Source organism: Limulus polyphemus, unplaced genomic scaffold (assembly GCF_000517525.1).
Source record: "Limulus polyphemus unplaced genomic scaffold, Limulus_polyphemus-2.1.2 Scaffold37, whole genome shotgun sequence".
In the NCBI taxonomy this organism is placed as follows: domain Eukaryota; kingdom Metazoa; phylum Arthropoda; class Merostomata; order Xiphosura; family Limulidae; genus Limulus; species Limulus polyphemus.
In genome coordinates, this window is record NW_013665647.1 from 1,273,197 (window position 1) to 1,280,676 (window position 7,480).

The 7,480-nt window shown below is 34.1% G+C and overlaps 1 non-coding gene across 1 annotated transcript; it reads left to right on the forward strand.

Annotated features, from left to right (window-relative positions):
* The first annotated feature begins 5,257 nt into the window (after positions 1–5,257).
* On the forward strand, positions 5,258–5,339 carry Trnas-gcu. The gene has a single exon. It is a non-coding gene; the product is annotated as a tRNA-Ser (tRNA).
* The last annotated feature ends 2,141 nt before the right edge of the window (positions 5,340–7,480 follow it).

Here is a 7,480-nt window from a genome sequence, read left to right on the forward strand (position 1 = left end):
TCAAGATTCGCTCAATTTTCGGACAGTGGAAGGATATGGGTCTGGAGAATGCCCCACCAAGAGTTTTGGCTCGAAAGATTGCAGCCAACTGTGAAGCATGGTGGTTTCAGCGTGATGGTTTTGGGGAGCTGTTTGGGTTGGTGGGAGATCGAGCTTAGTGGAGTGCGTTGGCAACATAAATTTTACGAAATACGTCGAAATATTGGAGGAAGGACTCTTGCCACTTTATTCGTCGGGTTTCGTGGACAAGAACACAACGTTGTTCCAGGAAGATGGAGCACCGTGTCACACTGCTAGAAACACCCAAAAGTGGCAGGAAGAAAATGGTATCCAGATATTAAATAATTTATAAATATATCAATTCATGTGAATATGACTGAAAAATCTCATTTTTTTCTGAAAAGGTGGTGTCTATTTACTTGTGACCACGCTGTGTATTTCTGAGTGAAATTAGCTGGTCAGTACATCGTTATTTGTAATTAGCTGATCAATACACCATTATTTGTAACTAGCTAGTCAATACACCGTTACACGTAAGATTGGTGATTATGTACACAATTGTTTAAGCTTTCATATTAATAAGTTGATATTAATCCATATCGGAGTTGATTCTTTTCACAAGTGAACTTCATGAAATTCATACTGTTAACGGCTTACTGTTGACAGCACACTTTCTCTACGTTTTCTGATTTGTTCTTCAAGCGTATATTTTATGAGCATACAAATAATTACTACAAGTTTATCTTCATTTTTTATACGTGTCTTTCTTGGATCATTTTAATTAATGGGAAGGCATATAATTGTGTTTATCTGTTAGTTTAGTAACAGCAGAGATGTTGGCATGGTAACATAGCACCTGCATCCAAAAGAAACTACCAGTTGTGAAGTCGATGTAGTAAAATCGTACTAATGAAATAACACCGCATCTCTATACTTCCTACAATAAAGACACTTTTATCATAAAAAAACGTAAGTTAAACATGTAAGGCCCTAAGACGAAGAAGAGTCTTGTGCCATCTACATCATTTTCAGTGTGAAATGGATGTTTGTGTGAAATGCTTACGTGTACCGTTTTACCTTCCCATAACTAATATTTTCATATATATTTATCAGCATTCAAAATTATGATCATTCAACTAAAAAACAGAGCAAAATAGAACAAGTAGTCAAAATAGAGTATAAACCAGTCAAAATATTGTATAAGGACATCATTTTATAAATTGAAAATAACAGACTTGTTGGATGAAATTCAATTAAATATCAATTAAACTTCCACATCATACCGTTCATCGAATAGTGTCTAAAAGTTATAAATATAAAGTTTAATAGATTAATAACTCGAACGAAAGCAATATAGTTGTCTGCATGTGCACAAATATTGTCAATACTTCATTGTTGTTCAAACATGAGTAATAAAAATTCAAACTAAAAACATCACGAGTATAAGACAAATTATGAATAGGAAAACATATATACATATAGAACAAATTTATATGTGTGTATATACAAATACTTATAGAAGAAATACACACATTTATATATACATTAGCTGGAGTACCACGGGTGAGTAAAAACTCGTTCGTAACAAAGGATAAGTTGTGCTTCTATTTTTTTCTTATCATAATAAACGTTAAAAATGCAATAACAATACATACAGGTACCAATACTGAAAAGTAAGACATACTGTTTACAAGAATTCTATCAATATGAAATTAAATGGGGAGTCCACCCCCCCACCTCCTCATTACCTTCCTCATGTCATCCTGTATCACTGTTTCAAGTTGTGCTGATTTGTTTTTCTTCCAAAATTAGATATAAAATTAGATGGGGATCCCCCCTCATGTCATCCTGCATCATTGTGTCAGGTTGGGTGCTGATTGATCAAGGATGTGGAAACGTATAAGGAACAGATGACACATTATTAAACGTAATACAGTAGAGCCTATGTCACGAGATTTCTGCTAGTCACACGATTTCTTATTTGTTGAATTTAGGAGTGATAAACAAGAAGGAAGGTTTTCACCTAAAGACTAAAACAACATTTTTTTAGTTTGACACAACCTTTTTAGGTTCAAAATGTTCAAATGTTCTGTTTGTTAAAACTAAGATAATATGTATTATCTATTCTTCCGTCTATATCTAAGGTGATCACAGTCAGAAAGGGTAGTACTATATATATTTGAGTCACTTTTCCAAACAATTACTCTTGCATAACTTACATGAATAAATAACATCTACTAATTAGCTGTTTTGTATAGATTAAGTAACTTTACGCTTTATGTCATATTTTTAGAATGTTATTTAATTAAAGTCAGCAAAAATAAATATAAATATAATTTTTAAACAATATGTTCATTGTGTATATAAAAAGCCCGCACATCCGCGTAGAATTAACTAATACTTATAATTCAAGCGTGATCAGCACTCTTGGTAGTAAAGATACTAAAAAAAATCCGTCAAAGTTTTCTTAAATCGAATCATGCTCTTTTGTTTGTTTATTGTTGAGCGCAAAGCTACACAACAAGCCAAATGTGATGTACCTACTACGTGTACGAAAACCAGTTTTAAACGTTATAAGCCCTGAGACTTACCGCTGAGCCACTAGGAAGCTCGAATCATGCACTGAGCAGTATTTACGATACATTATAGTATACACATGACGTTTTTGAAGACTAGGTAGATAAAGTCTTTAAATATATTTTATAAGACAGGACTTGATGTGAGGGGCATATTAGTGTGGTGATAGGCGTCAGAAGTAAAATATTTTACTTCTTAAAACTTATAGAACAGGGTCATTATAAAAACAAAATCGCATTGTGAGTCGAACAACTTGTATTATCAACAAAGGTAAAGTAAAGAAGGTTAATCGCTACTTAATAAGAACAATTTGCATATTGTAGTACAGTAGTGTACTGAAGAAGTTTCGAACTGTGGCGCCACGGGTGAAATGTTTACCACCTACTTATTTGGTTAACAACGAATTTCTGACTATTTGTTTGTTTGTTTGTTTTCTGAATTTCGCGCAAAGCTACACGGGGGCCATCTGCACTAGCCGTCCCTAATTTAGCAGTGTAAGACTAGAGAGAAGATAGCTAGTCATCACCACCCACCGCCAACTCTTGGACTACTCTTTTACTAATTAACAGTGGGATTGACTGTCACATTATAACGCTCCCACGGCTGAAAGGGCGAGCATGTTTGGTGGAACAGGATTCGAACCCACGACCCTCAGCTCGTGCGTCGAGCGCCCTAACCACCTGGTCATGCTGGTCAAAGACTTATAGTGGGAGAAACAAGTCATAGTCATTTCTGAGGAAGGATACTCTTTTAGCGAGATTGTTAAAAGATGTAAAACCAAAGGATACATCATTTTAAAAACTGACGTTTCTTCCATTGTCCTCCAACATAAATAGAAAAATTCCTACAACAAAGTATTTAGAATATTATGAGCTGCCAAAAGTTCACAAACTTCTAGCTACATCTCGAAAGCAATAGCTGATCTTATAAAATAATAAGTGAAAAAACTGGACACAAAACAATCCCATTCGACTATATATATCCCTCGTGACTCCAATACATTTCAATGGATTTTTGTTGTGCTTAAAGTTGTCTTGGGAGTCACATCAACTTACAGTGAATGATTTTTGGAATGTTTGTCAAGATGTGAGAATTAATATTGCCTTGTCCTCCACAAAAGCTTGGAGGAAGTAGTTCCAAGGGAAAAATTTACTTAGAAATTCGTTCTTATGAAATGCTAAACAGGATTTTTATAAGCGTTGATAATGTCATTTAAACTCAGTATATTTGTTTCTGAGATAATTATTTCTATTATTAAAGAAAGTAAATTGATATTTAATTCTCATCAGTATAAATGATATGATGTTGTTTAGAAGTGCTGATATCTTTCTACAAATACTTATTGAATTTAGAGAACAAAATAAGAATTAGTGAAAACTACAGTTTATACTTACTTCAACCTGCCTTGTAGTTAATAAAAATTGGTCTCTTATTGACCATTGTAATGATATGGGCTAGCAGGGCCCTTAGCCTAAAAACTATTGCTTTTCTGTGATGCAGCTCTCGATTAGGTTCTCACTGGTGTTTCGTGCAATTTATCGTTATTTCTGTTTCACAAGTTTAACCAATAAGGGATGACTGCACGGAAATGGTCTAACCTATCAAATTAACCTGTTCTCCTGATGTCAAGAACTTTCTATACGCTAAGTTCTGGTTTCTGGACACCATTTGAAAATGTTTATATACATATGCAGAGATATACAACTTTTGTACATGGAGTATTTGCTTTCCAGACAACACATTGATGTGTGGAAAGTGTAAATATAATATATATTGATATCCATGGGTATTTAGATGCGCACACAGTTCACAAATGAGCTCCTCGATAATTGGTTCCTCTTCAAAAGTCACCATGTTAGATACAGTAAAGTCACCATGAATTTACTGTAAAAAGGATTTCCGAGATGTTTTCAAAATATTATCAAACAAACGTTTGACATTCTTAGAAAGGCCAACCTAAAACTTTTTAATGGTTAGCGTATCAAGTTATGGATCAAAAGGTCCAAGGTTCGAGCCATGGTATACCGCTGAACACGATATGCATTTTCATCTGGGAGGGTGTTTTAACACTCATAGTTAATGTCGCCTTTCAGCTGAGATCGCCAGTTCCAAAGTAGAAGTAGTTATGTGTGAACCTCAGAGGTTTCTGATCTGGCTGTTTCGCCCATTCGTCCCCTTTTGTAGCTTGAGACGAACCTGTCATTGAATAACAAAAACAAATAAAACGTGAACTGTAACAGCTTAAAAATGAAGTATTGTGAACAAATAGATGATTTATATATGTACAAGTAATGTATTTTATTTGAATTGAAAGCTTGATTTAGAATAACAGACACAGTTTGACGTGTGTGCTTATCAAGAAAACAAAACCTACAAATAAAAGATTTAAAGTAAATCACATAGAAACATACAACGTAAGTTAGTTTTCGAACAACGATCGTCATCAGTATAACAGCTTCCGAATGAAAGAAAATAACTTCTCTTTAGGAAAGTTAAAAACGACAAGTGTTGTATTGTCAAGAATGGAGTTACCAAATCTAAGATAAATCAATTTAGGTTTAGCACAACAAATAAACAAAGTTTGTTTTCAGAAGTAAAAACGGATAACGTGTTAATCTAACATTACACTTTAATAGTGTGTTTAAATGTTTTAAAATCTTTACTTGAGACTCATTAATAAGACGAGGTGACCGAGCGGTTAAGGCGATAGACTGCTAATATATTGGGCTCTGACCACGTGGGTTCGAATCCCATTCTCGTCGTTTAAATACTTTTATGCAAATATGATTACGATACTTCGTATGAGAAATATGTCTTAAATTTCGTATTTTCGTTATCCATTCTGCTTCGATATCCATTATTAAGTTTTCTGACGTAATTGTTTTTGTTTGTCAAATATTAAAAACTCACTTATGATAGCGAACTGTTCACGAGAGTTTGTGAACAATAAATGTAGGAAACCTAGGACTGTAGGAAATACGATTATCACATTTAATAATTCATTGTAAACATTAATGAATTGAAAGTATATAAATGTATCTGTTGGTAACTTGTAGTGAGCCTTAAAAACTGGGCATCATATAATCAAATATAGCAACTTGTTTTGTAATATTTCTTAAACCTCGCGAACTAAAGTTATACTAGAGTATGAACCTCGCTGCAAAGAAAACGTATGCCACTCTAAAGCTGGGAATTAAATATTAGGGATTGATTGCTTGATTTTTATACACGTTAACACTTTTCTAAGGTATTTTTATATTTGAATTTTGCATTTATGGCAAATGTACTAAAGCTGACTATCACCGCCCTTAATTTTGAAATACCTACCAGAGGTCCTCAGCCAGTCAGTAGTGCTATACCACCCACTGTTCATCCACTCTAAAGATGGGAATTAAATATTAGGGATTGATTGCTTGGTTTTATTATAAGGTATTTTTATATTTGAATTTTGAGAGTCAAATCAAATACTTATTATCGCAAATACTTTAATCAGAGTTTACTTGTTGATGAAAATATATTATTTGTTTTTCCTTCTGTTTATTCTAAAGTCAAACTCAAAGCAAAAGTGTTTTTTTTTTGTTTTTTTTGCCAGAAACTTTAATTTAGCTTTAAGAAGAAAAACCTGTGATATGGAGTTACAACTGTTCGCTCCTCAAATGATAATCGTAACAAATGAAGTATTTGTAAATGATAATCGGTTATATGAAGGTTAAGCAGTAATGTAACATCAGTCATAGTTTCATTAACACACACTTTTTCAGAAACTGTATCAAAGTTGAAAATAAACTTTAATCTTGAAATTTGAATTCCATTTTAAATGCATTTCGAAGAACTTGGTTTTGTATATTTTCCTTTAGCACAAAACTATAAAACGGACTATCTGTGTTGTGTCCACCGCGGGGATCGTACTTCAAATTGTAATGTTTTGAACCCTTAAGCTTCCTCTGAATCGACGGAGGACGTTATTTGGACTGTATAAACACCACCAGACGAAAAGGGTGCGTTCTAGGTTTTACCTATGATGTTGAAATGGTCTACTGCTACAGCACGTGTTTCTTTAATAAGCGTTTGTGATATGGATTATTGTAAACCTCTCTTCTGCGGCCTCTGCAGGCTTTTAAACTGCTAAGAAAAACATCGCAAACGTTAGCGGTCACACGCACAAAGAGCCCTGACCACCTGCACGCAAAAACGGGAAGTAGCAACCGGCTTAGTGACAGTGGTTATTCTAGGTCTGAATTTCTGCTTTGTACGAAGATTAATACTTGTCTAAACGGTGTTTCAATATAGGAAAACTCGAAACACTATAGGGTTCTGCTATTAAAACAGTATTAAACCCCTGTTTCTAAGCCAACAAATGGTGCACAGTATAAGTCGAGGGAGCGGAAAAAAAAAGAAAGACTTGTAGCCATACAACGTTCAGTTTACTTTATGGCATAATTAAAGATAGAGATTAAGTAAATAGAGAGACGTATACGTTTATTTTGTAAATCCTGGGGCTCGACCACTCACCTATTCAAGTCATTTCTAAAACCCGATACTCTGGAAGGTATATACTAAACGAACACATAGCAAAGTGGAGAATTGTGATATTGTTTGTGAGAACAGTTTATCTTATGTAAAGTAGTGAGTTGTTGATTGACAAATATCTTATTTTGACTTATATATCCATTATTTACAGAACTTTGTTATTGCATCTGTATAATATATTTGGATATATAACTGTTAAACTTTTGAATACAGATATTATTATCCTCTACTTGTCCTGCACAGAATACATGCATTGTTTGTTTGTTACGGATTTCGCGCAAAGCTACACGAGGGCTATCTGCGCTAGCCGTCTCTAATTTAGCAGTGTGAGACTAGAAGGAAAGCAGCTAGTCATCACCACCCACCGCCAACT